The sequence below is a fragment of the Callospermophilus lateralis genome, chromosome 10 (genome assembly GCF_048772815.1).
Source record: "Callospermophilus lateralis isolate mCalLat2 chromosome 10, mCalLat2.hap1, whole genome shotgun sequence".
In the NCBI taxonomy this organism is placed as follows: domain Eukaryota; kingdom Metazoa; phylum Chordata; class Mammalia; order Rodentia; family Sciuridae; genus Callospermophilus; species Callospermophilus lateralis.
In genome coordinates, this window is record NC_135314.1 from 63240588 (window position 1) to 63255101 (window position 14514).

General features: G+C 34.2%; 1 protein-coding gene across 8 annotated transcripts in view; it reads left to right on the top strand.

Moving 5' to 3' along the window:
- The window catches only part of Zbtb20 (zinc finger and BTB domain containing 20), an 815137-nt gene that overhangs the window by 440089 nt on the left and 360534 nt on the right, over positions 1-14514 (top strand). For 7 of the 8 annotated variants that reach the window (XR_013155599.1, XM_076869018.2, XM_076869024.2 and 4 more), the window contains one exon: positions 9647-9694. The exons of the other annotated variant lie outside the window; for it this stretch is intronic. The gene's annotated coding sequence lies outside the window, so the exon portion shown is untranslated. The remainder of the gene's footprint in view (positions 1-9646; positions 9695-14514) is intronic. 8 annotated transcript variants of the gene reach the window in all.

Consider the following 14514-nt stretch of genomic DNA (forward strand, 5'->3'; position numbering starts at 1 on the left):
CTCTCTTATTGTTTCTCTTGCTGAGAAAAAACTTTTTAGTTTCAGTAAGTCCCATTTGTTTATTCTTGTATTTAATTCTTGGGCTATGGGCGTCCTATTAAGGAATTTGGAGCCTGACCCCACAATATGTAGATCGGAGCCAACTTTTTCTTCTATCAGGTGCAGAGTCTCTGGTTTGATATCTAGCTCCTTGATCCATTTTGAATTAACTTTTGTGCATGGCGAGAGAAAGGGATTCAGCTTCATTTTGTTGCATATGGATTTCCAGTTTTCCCAGCACCATTTGTTGAAGATGCTATCCTTTCTCCATTGCATGCTTTTAGCGCCTTTATCAAATATAAGAAAGTTGTAATTTTGAGGATTGGTCTCTGTGTCCTCTATTCTGTACCATTGGTCTTTTTTATCTTTATACATACACACAGACACACACAATCTCAACTAAAGCGCTATGACCTATTTTGCTTAAGAAATATTTTAAACTTAAAGTATAAGGAAATTATGAACATACATATTCTTGCTTTTTATTTGCTTCCTTTTCTCCTGGCTTAACATATTTATGTTAGTCTAGTACTTTATAGTAATTGCCAGAAATTTTGTCAAGGAGAAAAAAATTATACACAGAGAGAGAGAGAGAGAGAGAGAGAGAGAGAGAGAGAGAGAGAGAGACTGAAATTTTAATGTTGTATCAATCATTTGTGATTTTATATGCATATTTTTAAAATTTTTATCTAGTATAAATCTTTAAAGGAATTTTTAAAAACACTAAAATTAAAGAGTCCTAGGAGATTGTGTATTTCCTTTTCCAAGACAAAGAATATTTTCCAAATAAGTGTTCAGGTATTTGCCTCTAAATAAACCAGGATTTATCAAAACCAAGAGCAAAACAAGGACTAATTTTCTCCTAGGAGTCCTTTACCTTCCCACCACCTATTTGGAGCCTCAGTAACTCTTACCATCAGCATGGAGAATTTCAGGTTAGATGGCTTTATTTCCTGCTCCTGGCATTGTGGTATACTTGCAGTACATGTGGGTCCCAGAGTGACACAAACCCTGATTCAGACCTCACTCCCAACTTTTTAATTAGCTATATACCCTTAGACAGAATTGTACCAGATCTGTCACTAGGTTGCTAATCTATAAAACTTGGGCCAGTGCTAATTCACAATATGTTTGCATTAAATGAAATAATATTCAGAATATGTGATATGTAGTATATGCTCAATAAATACTTGTTTCCTATAGTCTACTAATGAAACATATGTTTGTGATTTTTTCCTACTTCCTTTCTTCACCATTCTGGCAGAGTGTCATACTGGAGGTGTTAGACACTGTAGCCATTGCTAGAGAAATAGAAGCAAGAGATCGTAAAGATTAATTATCTTGGGCTGGGGATGTGGCTCAGTGGTAGCGCGCTCGCCTGGCATGCGTGCGGTCCGGGTTCGACCCTCAGCACCACATATAAACAAAGATGTTGTGTCAGCTGAGAACTAAAAAATAAATATTAAAAAAAATTCTCTCTATCTCTCTCACTCTCTCTTTAAAAAAAAAAAAGATTAATTATCTAATACACACCAGAGAATGGGCTTATGAGGAAAAGAAGGGCTAAGAAAACCATCAGAAATTTCTCTCTCCTGTAATTGTAATGTTTTCTACAAAATGAGTTAGCAAACAGGAGTGGAGGAGCTTTCAACAAAGTAGAGTGTAATGAAGTGATGTATATGAAGCCTTTAAAATAATAAGAATTCCTTTTATTGCCCATTCATATACCAGGTTATATGTTAATGTCCTTTATTCTAGAGTATATGTTGCTCACTCTGGTTCCTGTAGATTGTTTGTTGATTAGCACCTGCCACCTTTAGGGAAAGGCGTGAGGTCCAAATGAAAATGTCATTGAGGGCTGGGGCTGTAGCTCGGTGTACAGCGCTTGCCTAGCATGTGTGAAGCACTGGGTTTGATCTTTAGCACCACGTAAAAAAAAAAATAAAATAAAATAAAATAAATGCATTTTGTCCATCTACAACTACAAAAAAATCCTTTTAGAAGTGTCATTGATGTTGATGAATATTTGCTGTATTTTTTTTTTTATGGAATAGGAAGGGGAAATGCCTCCTACTGTAAGATATTTGGAGGTGCATTTCAGCCCAGAGCTGACCATTTTAACTAAATTCTAAATCCCATACTTGTAAGGTTCATTAATGGAAACAATGTGCAATCTTAATTACAGTGATTCTGGGATCAATGCCCCTGCTATCCAGAGACTTACTTCTCAGATCTGAGTACCCTTTACCCTCCTCAGACTTCATATTCCATGTAACCACAATTTTAGTGTACATGTCTTTTCTGACTTTTTTGGAATTGAGAGTTTGGCCTGTATCATTGAGCCACATTGAACCATTGGGATTTCTGCCACTCTCCTCTTGTGGCATAATCAGTCTCAAATATGTGTATCCATGCAATGGGAAAAAAAGTAAGAGGAAAAAGATAGGTGACCTGGCATAAAGGAAAAATGAGTGATCTAGAGAGCCTTTGTTCTCCTTGATAAGATACTTTACACAGTACCCTTATTGACAACACAGAGGTCTAGATGGCTAGAGCATTCTAGAAGGAATCCTATAGCTGTTGTTCACCCTCAGTCAGCAATGTCATGCTGCAATTGTTTTTTTCATTTTTAATACATATCAAAAGCCTATTTATTATATATTACTGAATTTACATTTTTTTCCTCCCTTATAATTTCTGAGGATATCAAAGCACATTAGCAAAAAAATAATTATTATTATTAGATAAAGGAAAAACTAAAATTGACTAAACAGCTGAAAAGTGAGAGAAAAGAAAGAATTGGAAGTCAGGAAAAGAAGATAGATATGAGCTAGATAAGGAAGTTCGAGATCAGGTGGCAAAGATTGTAGTCAAAGATCCAAAAAATAAGAGGAGGAAGAGGAAAAGCAACAATTTAAACAGCAGACTCACATTTAAGATAAAAAATTAAGTATACGATAGCTTTGAGGTGAACATTTTACATAATGTAAGGACTTCTTGTCTTATAAAAGAATCCTTTGAAATCTTTCCCTATGGCATTTAAAATAAGATTCAGTTTATATACTTTGATTTAGTCTAGGCTGTGAAATAATGAACTGTAAGCTTTCCATACTAGTCCCAGCTCTATATCAAAATATATATATGCTCCTGACAAAATTAATTCTGAGCCTCATGATCTTCATATATAAAATGAGGAGGACAGGCAAGTTCTCTTCCAGTTTCAAGAATCCTTGAGATGCAAAATCACATGGAATGATCTTGATGACATATTGCCAGAATGCTTATTGAAGTTGTTGAATCTGATTACATTAAACGGATGGCCAAAGTTTCAAAAAAAAATGTTTTAAATTTTTGACTGAAATGTGAAAACTTAGTCCTAGACTATTAACAAAATGATGGCCCTTCTTTGTAAAAAGTAATATAGTTACCTTGTCAAGCATATTTAGTTGAATCTTCAGCTGAAATTTTTGAGAAATAGCAGTTGTGATACTTTCTCTAAAGGTCTTATTGTTCAGTTAACCGAAAGAAGGCACTTTCTAATTCAGAATTTATTTTTTCTCATAAAACTCCTGTTTGACCAAGAAAATGGAAATCAGTACATTCTCGGTTGCCCTTCTATTAATTTAAATTTGCATAACCTAATCAAAACTCAACCTGCCTTGCCCCTCGACAAAAGCCATATTATCTTCCATTACTAAATGGCTACATTCTTCTCAGTATTTTTTAAAAGATGAATTATGTTGATATCCCATGATGTTTCCTTTATAATGTGTCCATGGAAATTAAAATGGACTTTTCTGTGCCCAGGATTGAAATGAAAAACATAGCCCAAAATGGCAGGTGGAAATGAACATAAAACTTTGCTGATGTTATCAGTATTATAATTTTTGTTAAGCTTTTTTTTTCTAACAAAATGAAACTGAAGTCAACTGACTCCTACTAAATAACTGGCTGAAATATCCTTTACATCATTATTTTGCCTGAAGATTAAGAATAGAGTAGTACTGTGTAAGATTTCCTGTAAAATACTGGAATATGTTTTCTGAGACTTTTTTAGAGCACCTTTCCAACAGAGATGTTTCTTCCAGAACCACTCAACAGTTTCAAGAAATATTTATTGAGCACAAAAGGGGTCAGCTAGTATTGGATGCTAGATATACAAATGTGTGCTATTGCCATTGGCACTTAAAGCATATTTAGCAAATGGATGGAGTAGGCATTCCTTTAATGTTTTCTACTGAAATAAGTAAAAAGAGAAAACTAAACTCTTGTTCTTTCCTTAGGTTAACCCCTGTGATATTCCCCAGTCACTATTTATAACATATGTTCAGAAAAGAAACAAGTTCTTATCTATCTCTCTAGCTAACTGATAAATAAAGAGAATTTTGCTTCTATCATTCACTTTTGTTTTTGTTCTCAGCCTTAGGAGGGCACTTCTGTACAGGAAGATCCAGACCTAGAGGTAGAAATGACTTCTCCCCTACTTTCTGGCCTGACCTTTGAAAAGTCAGTTTGTAGCACAGGAAGCACTTCATCCTTGGATGACTGGGAATATCTATACTGGTCCTGATGGAAAAGTTAAATGCCCTCTATAGACAAAATATAAGAAATTATTGTACAAGTATTGTCCATTAGTTTAGGGTTCTTCTTTATTTTTTCCATTTCTCTCTTATTATCCTATATTGGGTTGTTCTGATCAGCCAAATAATTATTTCCTTCAAAGTAGTATGTGATTTATTCAAAGATTTCTAAATATATTCCTTATGTATTCTTAAAGGAGATGGTAAAATAAAATATACTTTCCTTTGCCCTGACAATAGCCCTGTGTATCTCTCAAACAATATTTGCAAATAGGTAAACTAGTTGGACCAAAGCATTGGCTATCAGAGACACAGATTCACAAATGCATTCAAATAATAAATAGGTGCATATGGAGAAGTCTGACAGTTTAGTGGAATCGCTTTCAAGTAATTTGACACATTTATACTTTCAAACATTTACCAGCCAGTAATCCTCATTAGAAATAGGATTGGAATATTGGGGTCACCAGCTCAAATCCATTTTTCTGAGACCTGAATAATTACCAAAAGTAAGAGCTAAAGGAAGTAAAAATAAACCTATCCCAAACATCAGAATTTTCAAAATAAGCTCTTTCTCATTCCCCTTGTTTTTTTCCTTTTTTGTCCCCCCTCTCACCCTGTCCTTTTCTTTTTCTTTTTACTCCACCCCCCATTCCGTTCTTTTTAGTGTTCTGAATTCATTAGATAGCATAGTGTAAATCAATAGTAAACGCTAACCGCCTACTCTGTACTCAGTTACGCAACATCACATAACCGGTACACAGAGACAAAAACGGAAAAAGCACACACAGCCTTTACATTCACGAGCTCTTGCATAATTTTACTTTTCCACAGCCAAAAAGAAAAAAAAGAAAAGGAAATAACAGATGGGAAAACTTACAGTTTTTTTCCCTTTTCTCAGACTGTTTGGAAGGGAGTTAGTTAACATCTAGGGCCATTTCTAGTTGCCCTAGGCTGCAGCAAAACATCCCATAATTGTCAGTGCCTTAACTGGCTTTAAAACAAGACTTTGTGACCCTCTGTGATGTGATGAATTTTCCAGGTACTATAAGACTGAAATAATTTTGAGGTGTTTTCATTTATTTTATGAAAAATCAAAAATATGCTAAGCATGAAATTAATTTTAAAACAGAGGATAAGAAAGATTGTGTGTGTATGTGTGTGTGTGTGTGAGTGAGTGAGAGAGAGAGAGAGAGAGAGAGAGAGCAAGAGCGCATGAGTTTTCACTTGAAATGTATCCTGATATAATATTTATGTAAAAAGGCAGTTATATAAACTCGTCTTTCTCTTGTTTTTTACTTTCTCTGTATAAAGCTCTATTTTTGTTTTTTCTCATGACAAAGTACATTCAAACCCCAAAGCCTTAATGAAAGAGAAAACATTTAGATGCTACAACAGGGACACTTAATTCAAACTCCCTATAGAATTCCTCCCTTAAATGACAGTTCTATTTAAGAACCCGTGGTTTCTGGAATTCTCATTTAGAACTTTCTGTCACTCTATTCCCTAGAACACCTTTAGATTCTTCATACTGACTTTCTTTAAATCTTAAATGTATAATAAAAGTGTCCTCTCTCTCTCTCTCTGTAACTTTTCACCCCCTTCTCACAACCTCCACTTTTTTTTTTCCACTGGAGTAACTCCCTTCCCAGCTTAAATGGGAACACTGTGAGATTTGTATGTGATTTATCAGTCTTTCTTCCCTATTATAATATTTTGTTTCACTTAACTGACTAGTGTCCTCTGGGAACCAGGCATTTGTCTGATAAAGAAGGTTGGAGAAATTTTTGGTTTAGTTTTGTTTTTCCTTTCTATTATATATTGACTGCTTATAAAATGGATATAAAATGATACAGAACCCAGTACTAGGCACTGGTAAAAATCTATTAGAAGGAATTGTGTGTAATAGTGGTTTCGATTATTTTTAATGCAGTCATAGAAAGTAGAAGGTGGGTGGAAAAGAGGATAAATATAATCATTTATGTATGAGTAGGAACTATTGAGGTACTTCCTCTCCTTGTTTTTGGGATCATCTTCACTTTTTAAAATCGTACTTTACTTCTGGACATTAAAGCTGTGAGAAATTAATTTTTCTGAAGGTGTGAAGTGTTTTTCCTTTATTGTTTTAAAGTTCTAGACTATCTCATAATTTTTAAAAACTTTTTCTGGTGTGTTAGCTATAAAGCCAGAATAGTTTTATCTGGTATTATGAGTTTCATTGCCTGAATGTGGTGTGGTGGCACTGGCTTCCAACAACTGACTATTCAAGATCATTGGTATTATCATGTCTCTGATTTATGATGATATAGAGACATATTTTTTCATCTTAATATGAATAATAACTAAACTAGTGTATGTTTTAAATTTTTTATTAATTTGTTTCCTTTCAACCTTTTTTTAACAGAATACATAACTCAGAGATTTGTTTGTGGAAAAATAATGAAATGAATATTGGTCAAAATAGTCTAGTGTTTAACCAGGAAATCATATTCATACATGTATTTTTTCTAAATGTCCCTCTACATGTAATATAGCTTAGTTTGGATTTCAATATGTTATTTTTATGTTGTCACCTGATTATCAAAAAAAATTCAGCCTCATTTTTCATATCTGTTGGCATAGTGGTGCATTCTAATGCTGCAACAAAACCTTGGACACTGGTTTATATTCTCAAGCAGAATCACTTCAGTTGTACCTGGCACATACATAGTACCTTAATAAATATGTTTGTGTTTTAGAAAAATGTAAAATTCATTCTATGTAATGTAATTTTACCATGATTAATAATCTATAAATAGGGTCTTATATTTTTGTGTATAATTCTACATACAAAATTATTTCTACTTAGGAAATTATTCTAAGTACCCTAATTTTCAAATGGGTTGCCTAGATTTGAAACAAACAAACAAAACAAACCTAGGTTTCTAAAGGACAAAGGGATCCACATTTTTGTGGTTATCAAAAACAGTTGGAGGCATCTGAATATTAAAGATGAGGAGGAAATATCTGAAGTTATCCCCTGTTTCCCTTTGTCAGAATATCTTCCATTTCCATCTTAATTGTTTTTCAGACTCTGAACCTGCAGACAAGGCAGGATTGACCTTTCAAAATCCAATGTATGGCAATAGCATCTACTCAGCCCTAATTTTTTGGGGGGGAGGCGGTTAACTTTATTTATTTATTTATTTATTCATTCCTTCCTTCCTTCCTTCATTCATTCTAATCAATTATACATGACAGCAGAATGCCCTTCAATTAATTGTACACAAATTCAGCCCTCATATTCTGTTGTAACCACAATCCTGGGAACATATAGGTTACTTATTCCTCCCAAAGCATTCAAAAGCTAGGGAGAGCTTTAAACACTAATATTTCTTAAGTCCTTCAAAACTCTTCAAACCTCCTTTCCCTCCTCCTTGCATTTGGCAGTGTGATAGATGTTTCCTAATGTTTCAACAAGAACCTCAGTTACTGACTTCCCTTCTCAAGCAGGATCACTTCAGTTGTGCCTGACACATAGTAGCAGCTTCATAAATATTTTCTGTTTTGGTGAGCTGATGAGGGACCTGCTGTGGCTGTTCCCTCCGAGCTTATAGCAGGTAAGCAGTAAGCCCTGCGAGTAATAAAAGGGTAAGTGAAAATTGGATATGGAGGTCTTCAGATCCTAGACGTGGACATGTTATACCATTTGATGATTAAGTCCTTATCTCATCTTTATCTTCATAAAAGTAGTGAGTTTCTGACGGCAATTTTCCATCTTTCAAAAAGGTCCTTTTTAGCGGTCAGTGCTACATAGACTATTGGCTCATTTAAAATAATAATTTTTGGCAAGCTACCTTGGTTATCCTCATTAAATTTCATATGCAAATGTGTTAGATACTTAAGATTCTGGCTCTCAAATATATTCCTCTTGCACTCTGCCACAGGGTCCTTTGAATCTTGGCTCTTCTCATTTCCTCTGAACAATTATTTTTGGACTTCTTTTATTTACATAGGTCCTAGGATTTTATCTATACAGAAATTTTATGTGAATTGATTCTTTTACATAGTATTTCATTACTTTTAGCTACAGAAATTTCTGATCTTTCTAAATCAGTTTTGTCATCTTGTTATTCATTTTCAAGGCTTCCATTGTGGTGGTAATATAGGAAGATGGGGGCATCGCTTGGTAAAACCACCTGTGGCTCATAATTTTAAAGGCATTGAAAAGCAAAGCCTGGGGAATTATTAACAGGCTGCAGCTTGTTAGCCAAGCAATTTTTAAAATGCAGATTATATAATATTGGAGGACTTTGTTGCTCCACAGTAGAAGCTTTTTAAATGTTAATTTGGAGTTTGTTTTGTTGTTCTGTGACTTAGCATAAAAGGTTTTAGTTTTAAAAGGTTTCAGTTCACTCGTTCCATTTGTCTTACCGAACTCAGAATACAATACTATACATTTATTTATACCCATGAAGAAGGATAAGGCCAGTAACTCACAATTCATGAAACCAGGGGTAAATAACCCATACCTTGTTCTCCCACCATTGCCACAATATTTATATCCAGAACACAGTAGCAAACAACCAAAAACAAGGAAAAACCAGTTTGTTTTTATTTATAAAATGTTTAATCAAAAGTACAGTAAAGTTCAAATGGAGCTGCAAATCCTAGTGGTTCACAATGGTTTGATTTATTTTTTTAACAGACCATGGATAATTAACCATAAAACATAACTTTCTCAATACAAGTTACAGTGAATTGCAGAAATGGGCAGCAAGTCATTCATAACTGGTTGCAACTGGTTAGAGACCTTCAAGTTAAACATGCAGATGGTTACAAAAGCTACTTTTTTAGTACATAATTTTATTTTCACTTCCAAACAGAAACATCTTTTACTTTCTGTAAAATATCACTGGGTCAGTGTCCCAAATCAAGTAACAAATGGATTATTTTCTATGACTGCCATGTTGTTATGAATTTATTAAAATTCATTAAAATGTATTACTTTTATTTTTAAATTGTGTTTTTCTTTCTTTTCATTTCAGAATCTTTTATCATCACTAACTGGATATTCCTCACAACACTGCTGGCTGGTAAGTAATGCTCATTATCTTTAGAAGGTAGTCCAAAATATTGAGGTGAAAAGAAAAATATATTTCTACCAACTTCAGAAAAAAAAGAAAGAAACCTAATGGCTGTGGTGCATCTACTACCTTAAGTACTAAATTTGAACAGAACACCTTTTGGCATTATTAACAGGTAGAATTTTTATATGCTGCTGTATTTTGAAATACGATTATTTAGAAAGATAAGAAACCTGATCCCCAAAACCCATTGTCAAAGATACTGGCAAAAATTTTTGAATGACTTTGCTACACAGGGCTGGAAGTAGCCAAAGGACTTGTTTAAAGTCTCTCCAGAGAGATATTTTTCAAAGGAGACTCCTGTGGGCAGGAAGGGTGAAAGGGTGAATATGGGAACTGATCTTTATGTGGAACATTGAATGTTTTGGCATTAAGCAAACACACACAAACCCCTCCAAAGTGTGATTCTTTAAACTTTTCATTAATATTCTATAATGTTCTGAAAATTTGAAATGCATTTGCTTCATTTGGCTCAATCTCAAAAGCAGATATGATTATTCTTACATATGCCCACAAACAGAAGGAAAGAATACCCTTAGGGACATGAATAAGACCCCCCCCACCACCACCAATCTTTACTAATTACGGAAGAGAACCAAGATCAGAGCTGCAAGTAAGCATCACTTTTAGGTTTTGTCTTTCTGTCTTTTAGTGAGAATTTGTAAAATTTCAAAAATGTTGGCATTGTGACTTCCTAGAATTCTTGATATTTCAGTGGCTAGAAGGAAAGTGCTGGTCAAAACTGAGGGTATATTGGTAAATCATCCTCAAGTTAGATATAGCCTGAAGATCTAAGTTTGCTAGAGCTTGGCCTGCATTGAAATGCACTGGCAAATATTCTGGAGAGGCAGGAGGAGGGAAGGAGTGACTTGCCTGGCATCTGACTATGCTGTGCCTGGCTCCTACCAGGGCTATTTAGTCATGAACATCATATTCATCCAAACCTTTAAAAGTTACACTCTTGACTTCATTTTATATGAATGTGCATAAAATGAGGAAAACAATCTCTTAGGGTAATAAAGATACCTTTGTAATAAGGACTTTCCATATCCATTGCACATGATCCATAGTTGTCACTATGTTGTTGTTTATAATTCTGTTGCTCATCTATCTCTGACTCTCTGAGCATATCCATCTCGCCACTGAAGGCCACAAGGCTTCAGGATTTTAACTCCCTCTCTCTCCCCACTCCCATGCTTTACTTGTTACACTGCCCAGAAAGAAACTCCTATCAGTAGGAGCCTCAGAAACTCAAGGGACAGGCTTATTTTGGTAACTTTAATTTGTAACTCCCTTTGCATTCATCACAAAAAGATCTCATCACAAAAGGGCCTGAATTTCCCCTCTTGCTGGTTTGCAAAGAAGCCATTTCCTCTCCTATTTCTTCCAAGGCACAGAAAGCTCCTTATGTTTCTATGATCAGATAAAATCTGTATCGATGTTTCTTTTCCTCTGGGTGTATTTCACTTCGAGGTATGAAGATTTAAGCTATCAGGGCAATGCTGTGTGTTTGCAGTTTCTCTGTTTTAGTAAATGAAAACTTCCTTGGGAAAGGAGAGCACATCTTTTCCACACCTTTTTCATTTTCAAATGATACATGTTCATTAAAAATAATTTGGAAAAATACATAGGAAAAAAATGAAGAAAAATTAAAGTAATTATTTCTATAATTTAAATTCAGTCATCAAAAATTATTTTATTTTTTACTCTCTTTTTCCCTGAGGATATATATATTTTAAACATGTCGTAATCATACTTTCTATATAAATTTTGTCTTGCTTTCAAAATTTAACCTAAGAATTTTATAGTAATTACATAGACCTTATAGAAATTTTTACTTTTCCTGAAGAGGAATAGCTCATTTAACCTAAATATCCAATAAGACTGTTATTATTGCTATTTACTTTTTATGTCCCCAAAATTAATCTAAATGAATGAGTCCATAAATAATGAATAAATAAATGAAAGCTCAAATCAGTATATACACTTACGTTTATTTTATGAAAATTTTCAAATACATGAATGTAAACTGAGTACTGTAACTAACTCCAGTCAGTCAGTGACTGACTCAGGACCTATCAGTTTCCTGCTATACCACAAAGTTATTTTGAAGCAACTCCAGACATCATGGCATTTAATTCATTACTATTTCAGGCTCATCAGGACATATTTACATGTTAATGTTCAAACATTCAGATAAATAGTTTTAATCATTGTATACAGCAGTATTTTTCCTTCTTATTTACATATTTTCTAATGTGTAACGGTTGATTATAAAATCTCATTTGTGTGTTTCATAATATTCTTAGGCACATCTGTAAGCCAGTAGGCAGTTTGGTTGACTAGAGAGACATTTCACATACTTGGCTAGGTTTCTTGGGGGAAAGAACTGTCTTTCTTTTGGTGCTTCTTTAACTTGACTCAAATTTAAGATGAGAATTATCATGCCAGACCTGTGTTGCCTTAATTATACTCATTAGTAGACATATGCATGTATGTGTACAATTCTTTGTCTGAGATAAAAGGGAAATGTAGTCTTCTGACTATTGGGGAGTCTTCTGACTACTACAGTCTTCCTGCAGCCAACCTATACTAACTATAACAAACATACTTAACCCAAATATACTGCGTACTCAAAAATTTATAGTTTTTAAATTTATTGATAGAAATGAAAAGTATGTAGTACATGGGACTTTTAGGAAGTCTGTAAAGAGGGGAATTATATAATAATAGTTTAAGTTGTATTCTTTAAAAAACACTGTTTGAGGGGAAGGAGAAAGTGTATGGTAGAACAATGCCAGAATATATTGTGCTAGTGTGTTCTTATAATGTTTTAGAGGACCCTATATATAGCCAGCTTGCCATGGCTAAACCAGGTCTTTCACACAAAGAACTCCACAGATGAGGAATTCTCTGTTCAAATGAGGCTCTTTGTAGAAAACCTTTCTGCAGAGTTTGGTCTTGTCTCACTGTCTTTGAATTGTAGGTCAGTTACTGTTCAGTAGCAATGTGTTGTCCAACAGGTGCATTACACTCATCAGAAATTCAGGATGTGAGTAACTAAGTAACATACCGCCTTGGTATAAACTGAATTTATGTGTTACTCTGGTCTATTTAATCTTAGCAGCACATTTTCCATTGGCCTCGAAAGTTGAGTAGCTAGAATATTGATGTGTCTAACCCTTGGGGAAGCAAAAAAAAAGAGCTTCTCCACCACACTAAATCTCTAGAAAAATATGACGGTTTACAGTATGGACACATACAAAATATTTTCAGCAAAAGCTAGTAGAGAAAATCACATGGAAAAAAAAGAAAGTAATAACACAAGCAATAAACTATCCCAAGCAAACAGAGAGCATCTGTAAAATTTGGTAGACTGAATGATATAAACAATACAAACTTTTTTTTTCTTTTCAGTTTTTATTCCCCCTTACTCTTTTAATAATTTTTGTTTCTCCTTTACCCTGATTCAGCATCACCACCATTAAAATATCAGCAAAAGGTCAGATATGTATGAATGCTTGGCATTTGGGAAGGTATCACAAGAAAAGATAGGTAGGAGCTAATGTTTTACTAATTTAAAGCTGCCAAGGTATTTTACCCCAATTGTCTACATGTAAAACAACTAAGCTTTTTATCTTTAAGATTAATATTATCAACAGAATGGCTAAAATAAAGGTATAATGCTCCTTCACTTCTTCATGCATTCATTTCTTATATGTGGTGTTGGATTGTGTGCCTTGTGTTATTAAACCTAGACTATTAACTGCCTTTTAAAGAAAATAGTTTGCTGTTCTGTATAAAATAAATGATTCTTTCTACCTGTGCATTACACACTATATCCAATGACACATCAAAACCTTATCATGATAATAGCAATAATAATAATAATAATAATAATAATAATAATAATAATTGATAGTATTTTCTTCTAGGTGTGTGTGAAAAACACCCATTTCCTTGGAGTTGGCCTATTTGGGATCCAGTATTGTTTCAATTGATATTACATTTGTGACTTTATGTATCCTCAAACTGTTGAAAAAAAAAAACACACATTTCTTAGAATAAACTAGTAATCCACACCCACTACCTCCTTCTTCCTCAGTAAGTTCAGAACAATAGTTGGATGATTCTATTTATTTAGAGCAGGGAATCCTTTGTAAGTACCCCCACCAAGTCAGAATTTTCATTTTAGACTTAAGCAATCTGATATTCACAAAATTAAAAAATAATAATAATAAATAAAAAAGCTTCTTCAGTCATCAGGTCTCTGTTCCATGGAGCTAGGATGTTTGGTTAGACTGTATTGCACATGTAACACATCATCATGCCCTATTACCAGGCGGATAAGAATCATGACATTTCCTCACTGAGGTAACTGCAGTGACTCCACTTCCCTTGCAGTGGTGAAGGAGGAATGAAAATCCCAATCAAGGCAGATATTCAAGGAAATGAATCTGTAGCCAGCTCATCCCTTACATGGTAGAATGCTGAGGAGAAATGTTCATATTTTCCTCTTTAACTAAAGTCTATAGTGTGTAGGATATAATTTGAAGATGGTGTTTTCTTTGGGCATTCTTTCCTAGGAGTACTAGATCCATTGAGGCCTGGGTCTGTGTTCTGTCTTCCACCATTAAAACATTCTGAACATGCTGCTGATGTAGACCTTTTGGTCAAAAGTAATTTGCTTTCTTCATAGTTGATGGCCACCCTGTGAATCAACCTAATATACTTGTGGTATGGGGATCTGTAACCTCTGAATACTAAGT